The following is a 9288-nucleotide window of genomic DNA, read 5'->3' as shown; positions in this document are numbered from 1 at the left end:
TGAATTCGTAGGAAATTTAATATTTTTCTAAATAAATTTTAGCATTATCAATGTTCTATGAATGTACAGTTACAGTATTATCTTTTTATTAGACTATCTAATTTCTTTTTACATTATTTTTAGGATCTTGTTCATCCTCACAGTGAGCCAGCTTCTTCTACCTCTTCAGTGATGTGCCAGACCCCAAAGAGGCCTGTTGATCAGAGAGTGATTACTCCCAAAACAAGAAAAATTAAAAGGCTTTCCAGCAAACTATACTTGAAAAGAAAACTGGAAAACCAACCAAAGTGCTCTTCACTGGATGTAAAAAGTATTTTGAGTGTAATACAGCCTCTAGTAACTCCCAGTATTTATCATTTTATAAAATGCCAATTGCTATCTTGTAATGTGTCTAAATATGGACGAAGGTGGTCTGTGAGTGATAAAAATCTTTGCTTACAGTTGTACCTTGCAAGTCCTAAATCATATCGCCTATTGAGAAAGTTTTTAAACTTGCCTAACAAATCTACATTGTTAAAAGCTGTCTCAGGTATTAAATTGGAACCAGGGTTTTTAACTGCTGTGCTCAACTCTATGATGCTCATAGCCAGTAAGTTAAAACCCCGTGAAAGAATATGTATTGTTTCTTTTGATGAGATGTCTTTGAAACCTGGACTTACCTATGAAAAACACAAGGGTAAATCACAGGTTTTGAAGACTATGGTTCCTATACAGAAAAAACTTCCAAACTTGCAACTCAACTCATGTACTTGGTTTTATGGTACGTGGTCTTTGCAAGAAGTAGAAACAGGTTGTTGGTTATTTTTTTTTAACCCAAACAGCTCCATCAGCCACTCTGAAAATCTTACTTAATGATTCATTAAGTAAGTTATTTCAGTGTGGTTTGATACCCGTTGCTGTTGTGTGTGATCAGGGAGCCAACAACCAAAAGTTTTATTTCAAAGAGTTAGGAGGTTACAGTTGAACGGCCATTTTTTTTAGTAGAGGAGCACGAGATTTTCACCTTTTTTGATGTGCCCCATCTACTAAAAAATTTGTGCAATAACCTTAAAAAATCTAACGTCCGCTTCTGTGGATTTAAGGTTGCCAAGTGAAGTCATATGGCCTCTTTATGGGATTTTAATTCCGAACAGACCCTCAGAGTTACTTTTTTTTTCTTTCCTCCAAGCCCTGAGCATGTACCTAGGTTATGAAAACCCTTAACCATATAGCCCAGGACTTGGCCACTGGTCCAGCTCCACTTCAGCCTAAATAACATAATATTTAAAAAAAAAATTACTGAAAGTGTGGAATTTAAGAAGAAATAAGACAAAAAAAAATATTTTACATGTGAAATGGGAAGTTATTAAAATATTAACAGATAGTCATTATCCGCTAAGGAGTTCATTACTGTTATTAATCTTTTGTTTAAAGTATTCTTTGTAATAAAAGTTTTCTGCCAAATTTCTAAATTTGTTGGGCTAGGTTGACGACTATGCCAGGAGACAGTGTAGGAACAACTAGTGAGATAATGTTCATTAATAATAATAAAACATTGTATAAGTTGAATTGACAACAGTAACATTCAATTATATTGAATGTAAATCATTAGATGTTATGAAATCTAGTATCATCGTCCCTGGCATCACTGTTGTCATATCCCCAGAAGTCATGATGAGCATTAAAATCCCCACAAAGTAGAGTAGGTGAATTATAAAAAATTTTGTTGCTGTAATAGATTAAATCCTTCATTAAATTTATTTCGTTATCACTTGGAGAGTTATAAAAAGAGATTAAAAATAATGGAGAATTATTTGATGAATTTATCGAGATCGAAACTGAATTTTGTAGGATATCTAACTGTAGAGGAGTTATTGTTTTATTTGGTATGAATATACCACTTTTACCATCTGCCGACAGGAAAAGTTTCCAAAAGCTTGGGTATCCTATTATTCTTCCTTTAGAAGAATATGGTTCTTGAAAACAAACTATATCGATCCCGTGCTCAACAACCGTTTTTTGCAATAAAAAGATAGCTGCTTTGCACCTTTGAAGATTAATTTGTAGAATGTTAAGTCCGTCAAAATTTGTTGACATAGTATACTGTTTTATATTATTATTAAATTGGTTAACCATGATTAAATGAAATTAAGTTGAGATGCTTTAAAAATTTAAAAATAAATAAAATGAGGAAAAGTAAGAAATGGAAAGAAAAAAATATGGAATATAAAAAGAAATGAATAAATTAATAGAAAAAAAATGGCGCTGAAAAAAAAAAAACTAATAGAGATAAAAGTATTACTAGATATAGAGAAATGTTAACAAACAAATATATATATATGTCTTTTTAGTAGGGATGTGTATAGACTTTATTGGATTGACGTAGCTCTTTTAGTTCGTGCAGGTAAGTTGGGCAGGAAGGTGAGGAGGCTCTGTGATTACAGTCCAGATTTAAATTGGAGTCTGTTGGATGAGTGACAGTTTATACAGTATTCTTCTTTTTCTGTGCAATGTTCAATACTATGACCTTGGTATCCACACTTCTCACAATAACAGTGTGACTCAGTACATGTGTTTTGGTGATGGCCTATTGTCTGGCATTTTCTGCACCTTAATAAGACCAGTCTTTTTTTAATTGTGCAACGTTGTAGACCAGCGTAGAAATAATTAAGATTCAAAAGCTTGATGGAGAGTTTGCTGTTGACTCTTATAATGATGTGTTTCTTAGAATTATCTCTTTTATGTGGGATTTCTTTGGTCAGTTTGATGATATCGTAGGCAGGGTCGAAATCGCCATTGATTTTTATCAAGTCAATAATCTCAGTTTCTGTGAATGTGATAGGTGTGTTAAGAAGAATTAAAGAGAACAACTTTACGTCTTTGTCGTGATATTGGATGCCTGTCTTTTGTAAGGTTGAGAGGACCGTTCATTTATGTTGATTGTTATGAAACTTTAGTTCTAGCATCTTGCTGTTTCTATAGACTTTTTTCACGGGCAGTTTAGGTTCTTCCTGAATCAGCCTCTTCAACAGCATTCAGGCAGATCCCAAATACCCATAGTTAAAGTATTTCACGGCATTCAATCTAACCAGTAAACAAAATAATTTGTTTACAAAAAACCACGTATAACACGTAGGGTTGCCGTAAGTAGGGTCGCCAAATTTGGCGATTTATGCGAATTTTGGCCTGGTTGCGTTAATACGTAAGTACCCGATGATGCTTTATTTCTGGCTTTTTCAATTTTTCGTTTTATCCGTAAAACGCATGTAGCACTGACGATGATAGCCACTATTTTAGGTGGATAAATCTTTTGAAATTATACTGTCAACTATTTCCCCTTCTTTCCCACCTATTGTAATCCATTCTTGAGCAGATTCTACTTTTATATACTTTACAGATATACTTTTTCCGAAAAGTTTACTAGTTTTTCATCATTTTTTGTATTAACTAGATGAATGCAACAATCGCTGGAAGCCATCTCGCTACGTTTGTTTACAAACAAATGATGCCAGATACGTATAACTAACTTTCAAAAAGTTTCAATAAGCAAAATTTTTAATTTGAATGTTTAATTTATTTCAAAGTATACAATTTTGAGACATAATTATTAAATAATATGCTTGAAATTGTTTTATTTCTTAAAATAAAAATAAATTTTGATGGCGCCATCTATGAGCATTATCTACTACTGCACGCTAAAGCCTGCAATGGGATCTATTTTTAATTAAGTTTTTACTAATTAATGTGCAAGTTCCCCTTGGGGAACATTTGAAATTTTTGCTATACATGTCAATTCATATACAAAAATTTGCGTAGTTACGTAATATAGCAAACGAACTAAAACAATATTGCATGATGCCCTATGGACTATATATATATATATATATAACAAAAACATGGTGGTGTAGATTCTCATGATTGGCTTTTAGAGAAAAATCCGTGGAAAAATGGTATTAGCCACTTTTTACCCGAATTGTAGACATGGCTGTTGTAAATATCAGCGTTATTTACAACGTGGTTCATGCAGAGAAAAAGAGTATCAAAGAAATAAGGAGACATATTGCAATAGCCTGTCTAAAAAAATGCAACACAGGACAAAAACAAAACGGTAGACCAAGTTATGCAATTTCATCTCGAGTGAAGGTAAGAGACACTGTCAGGCGAGATGGAGTTGGCCATATACTTCGTAAAAGAGAAAAACAAAGACGATGTCAAATGCAAAATTGTTCGGGAAAAACCTCTTACATTTTGCATGAAGTGTAATGTAACTATGTACAAAATGTTTTCCAAATTACCAAAAATAGTGTGAATATGTTTAAACTTAATAAAANGCGTTGATACAAGCAGATCGTGGTTCCTGCGGAAGGAATATTTTCTTATGATAGCTGTAGTTGACGTTTTTCTCTATTATTTGCAGAAGGCGCTCGATATCCGTTTTAGTCTGTGACATGATGGAGGTATTTTTGTTGGTAGAAGTTGGAGTATCACTGATGATGCAGTCGTTGGTTACCGGAGAAGTATGTTCATAGACAGAAGTGAGATCAACGATTACTGAAGGTGATGTATTAGTATCAGGACATTGTATGGTTTTATTATCTTTTCGATGAGAATTTTTTGATCTGGGAGGAGTTTCTGTGAGTGAGATATTATAGTCAATTCTTTGAAAGGTTTGTGTAACTCTGCGTTGGGATCTTGTCGATTTTGCAGGATTTTGAAAATTGTCTGTAACTTGTGAATTAGCCATGAAAGAAGGTAGTCAATATGTAAGCAGAGATTTTTGTCAGTCAATGTGTAAAGTCAATACGTCAGAAGAAATTGACATTTCGAGAAACCAAAGTATTAGTTACCAAGTTTTTATTTTAAGGGGTTACAGTACCTTTGCAACAATTTTTTTTAAATAAAGGTATAATCAATCATTTTGAGGATGCTTTACATGCTTATTTAACTTATAATCAATAATTTTTCTTCAAAAAACAATTAGACTGTTTAAATTTTTTTTAAATTTAAAAAAAAAGTTGAAAAAATTTAAAATTTTTAAATCCCCAAGGCTTTTTTATTCTAACTTATTTTCAAAAATTTTTTTTTCTTATTGCTTACAATATTCTTCTTAACAATTTTGTGCATTCATTTATTGATATATCAATTAGAGTATTTTTTTATAAAATATTTTATAAAAAAGTAGAAAAAAAGGGTAAAAATTCCTGTTAGGTATATATAACATGCTGTAAAAATTGTAATAGCTTATAAAATGCTTATTCCATGCACAGTTTAAATAAGTGTATTATACTAAAGATAAAAAAAGTTTACTTCAAAGCTTTATCTTAAATAGAAAAAATTCCTTAGGTATTTAATCAAGATCAAAACACAAAATTATCATTTATGAGAAAAAGCCCTTTAAAGTTTGTCTGCTGTGCAAGATTCTGTCTTAGGACAATCTAAAATCATTCATAACTTTTTCAAAAATGTAGATAGAGGCATGATTTTTTTCAGTGCATTTGAAATAGTTTGAAGTTTTATTATAAGCAATAAAAAAAAAAATTGGTATTTTTGTCATTTTTTGGGTACTGTGACCCCCTTAAATGGCGAGGGTGAGTCCCAACCAGTTACCCAGAAAAAATCAATCCAAGAAAGTTGTAAAAATTTTTATTTAAAAATTGATTTGATGTGATGCTCCATTGATGCTAGTGTGCGCCGATGCCAGTGATTCAAAGATTAGTGAAACAGTCGAAAATTATGATAACACTACATTAGGTGTATAGAAACAAGTTATGAGGAAATCGTGGGGTATACACGCTTAATGGCAGCGCTAGGCTGAATGAAAACATGAGCGAAAACATTAAAGTATTGCTTATGTGAATTAAGATATATTCTCTAGGCTAAAAAACCTATCAGTCAAGTTTAAGAATGCTACCATCGTGACATTAAATTGTAAATTTATAATTGACCAAGAGAATTACAGCAATGAAACTGTAAACGCAATAAATAAAGAAAACGTTTTTGCGGCGCTAGGCAGAGACAAAATTATTAAGATCATTACTTTAATCAATGTTAATTAATATGATAATTGCAAAAACTAAAGCATTATTAGAAATACACTGAACAAAATACTAAAATATTTGAAGGCGAAGCTAGACAGTGCTAGACAATCCTAGTTGTTTGATACATACTATGGTAACTAGTATTGAGCCACTGGCAACAGCACACAAAACATGAGAATTAATGAAAAGCAAAATATGTATCAGTTAAAAATAACATAAAAGACAGAGCAATAACTATATTGAAGATAGATAAGAAGAAGAAAAGATAAAGAGGAATTGCAATGGGCCATGGAGTGTTACAGCAATGTAAATAATACTTTAAGGTGATAGGCCATCGCTGTGCTAATGAAACAAAATCAAACTTAATGATATAAATAAAAGTGATGAGAGTAGATATGGCAATTTATTAATTAGTACCAGTCTTGAATAGTTGGCCTGAAGCTGAGCATCATTGAGTTGAGTCTATATTTCAATCATTTGATTGGAAAAAAGAAAACTAATTGACCATAAGTTATGTAAAGAAATACATGAAAGACTTAGGTCGTAATAAAATGTACATTACAATACTAAATAAAAAGAAATTTAAAAAAAAAAAAAATGTGATTAAACTACTATTAGAAAATATGAATAGCCCTAACATATGTAAAATGATAAAAAAATGCATTGGAATAACGTATGTACAATAATAAAGAAAGAAAGGGAAAAAAATTTTAAAGAATTGTAAACTCTGACTTTAATATTAACTGAATACAACATGGAATTGGAAAAGCTATTGAGGAGCATAAGGTCTATTTTACAGAAAATTAATAAAAAAACTTGGATGGCGCGTGATTAGACGCATTTAACTGTATCTGAAATCATAAAGTTTGTTTTCAAATTGCTATGGAGAATAGAACACAGTTAACATTGAAAAGTGAAGTCTCTATAAAAAATCAAGGGATGGGAGAAAAATTAAAAAACAGGGTTTCGGGCAATAAAGGACATTTAGGGGAACAACAAATATAAAAAATAGATTGAAGCGAGAACAATAAGACATTAATTACAATGACCAAAGTCAGAGTTTACAAATGGTAAAATTTAACACGGCGATAGCCTATTCATAATTACGACACTTTTTGAAATGATATTGATATAAAGAGTACCAGACCGCCGGAAGATATGTAAGTTATAAAAACTGAAAGATAATCGCATGGGCGAATGAAATTATGTGTTATAAGTTAAAAATGCAAAAGTGTTAGTAAAAATAATTGATTTCAAAATTACCAATGAAATCAGTTAGCATTGAAAGACATGTTAATATGGCGGTCTGGTACTCTAAGCCTAGATCAATGGAACATCAAAATCTGAATATTAAAAATGTATAAATAGACCTCCCTGAGGCTGGAAAGGACTCACCGGAGATGCCTTTGGTAATTACATGTTGTTTTTATGTATTTTTAGCTGAGTAAAAGAATTATATGATGGTTTTAAAAGAATATTAAGAGAGCTCCAAAGAGTTGTTGCATCAAGCGTGGGAACTAGATCCTTTTTTCCCCACAGAGTTACTCCAAAATTAACTCAAAAGCATATTGAGGTTGATGGACTAAGTTCAATGAATGTTAGACTTGCAGCACAGATTTTTAGTGAATCTGTTGCCGCCGATCGTAACGTTCAAAGTACTTTTGCTTTCGGCTGGTACACAATCTTCATCCCACATCAGTACCTGGACTGAATGTTTGGAATTCATAAAATCCCTTGAGTTTTTAACTGAGGGGGGAAAATTATGTTTCCTTCACAGTTGGGATGGCAAATTACCCTGGATGCAGCTATGAAATTGGTACCTCGGTTATTAAATGACCATGGGGTATCTTTCATACTGATGTCCAGGTTTAACCAAGATGCAATTGAGAATTTTTTCTCTATTGTTAGACGCAGGGGTGGTAACAATGATCACCCAAGTGCACATGACTTTCAACAGAGAGCTCGCATGATAATTGCCCAAAATATAATTAGCACATGTGGAATGTCGAATTGTGAGCCAGACAATGACACAGTTCTGATTCCAACGGAAGTGCTTACAGCTTCTGAAATATCTGACTTGAACTCCAACGATGATGATTCCGAATCACACAATGAAGTAGTTGACGTTCCTGATGGTATAAATACTATGGTTGATATGCCTGATGGGACAAAAACTACTTATGACCTAAGTGAACGGAATTCAGAAGCTTATGTTGCTGCTTTTGTCGTCAAGAATACATGTGCACAATTCCAATGTTAGGCGTGTCATTTATTGTTACTGGCTGACAAAAACATAACTGAAAGTTCCTTATTGTTACATTTTAAGGAATTTAATGATGTAAAGGATGGTTTAGCATACCCATCTGAAAATTCAATTCTCACCATTTGTGAATTGGTTAAAAATTTTCTAGTTTATTTCCAAATATTTGCCACCTTTCTAATCTAAAAATTGAGCTAGTTAATAATCTTCTTCGGGTGGAGCATGACTGGCTCAACTGCAATGCCCACAGCAGAGACTTGTGGGTATTTCTAGTTAATTACTATTCTGAACTGATGATTAGATATATTAATAGAGATATGAAAAATATTAAAAAGTCAAAAAAGAAGTTGTCAAAATTATAGATAAATAATGTAAAAGTTGTGATTCTTTAAGTAAAATATCTATAATTTTGACAACTTCCTCGACTTTTTAATATTTTTTATTAAAAAAAAAAATCTTGTCATATTTTTCATTAAAAAAAAAACCTTGTCATAATTTTCATATCCTTTAATTATCTCTCAGTTATTACTTTCGTATCATGTCCTCTAGATATCATCCACTAAAGCATTATGTAATTTCATCAAGCTTGGAGAGATTATATGCAGCTAGATCTTCTCACGTCCGTCCATTTCATGCTCGCATGCGTTTACTCATTCAAACTTTTGACATTTGCAAATCACCATCGCAATCAGTGGATCATCTTCTCATACCTCCATGGAACATTATACCATATCAATTTTATTCCCCTTTTATGATGTATAATAAATCTAATGTTGCACCCATTATCTTCCAGCAACTATTCATTTCTCATCGTCACCAATATTCAGAGTATGTACCTGTGTTTACTGACGGATCAAAATCTGCGGGTTATGTAGGCTGTGGCGTCATTATCGCTGATGATACCTATAGCTACAGAATCCCAAGTATTTGCTCCGTCTTTACTGCTGAAGCTGCTGCCATCCTCTTGGCACTGCGGCTGATTTCCACTCGTTCTAGAAGGAAGTATTGCAT

The sequence above is a fragment of the Parasteatoda tepidariorum genome, chromosome 10 (assembly GCF_043381705.1).
Source record: "Parasteatoda tepidariorum isolate YZ-2023 chromosome 10, CAS_Ptep_4.0, whole genome shotgun sequence".
NCBI lineage: Eukaryota > Metazoa > Arthropoda > Arachnida > Araneae > Theridiidae > Parasteatoda > Parasteatoda tepidariorum.
The sequence above is the reverse complement of the archived record's forward strand: the minus strand, read 5'-3'. Positions refer to the sequence as shown.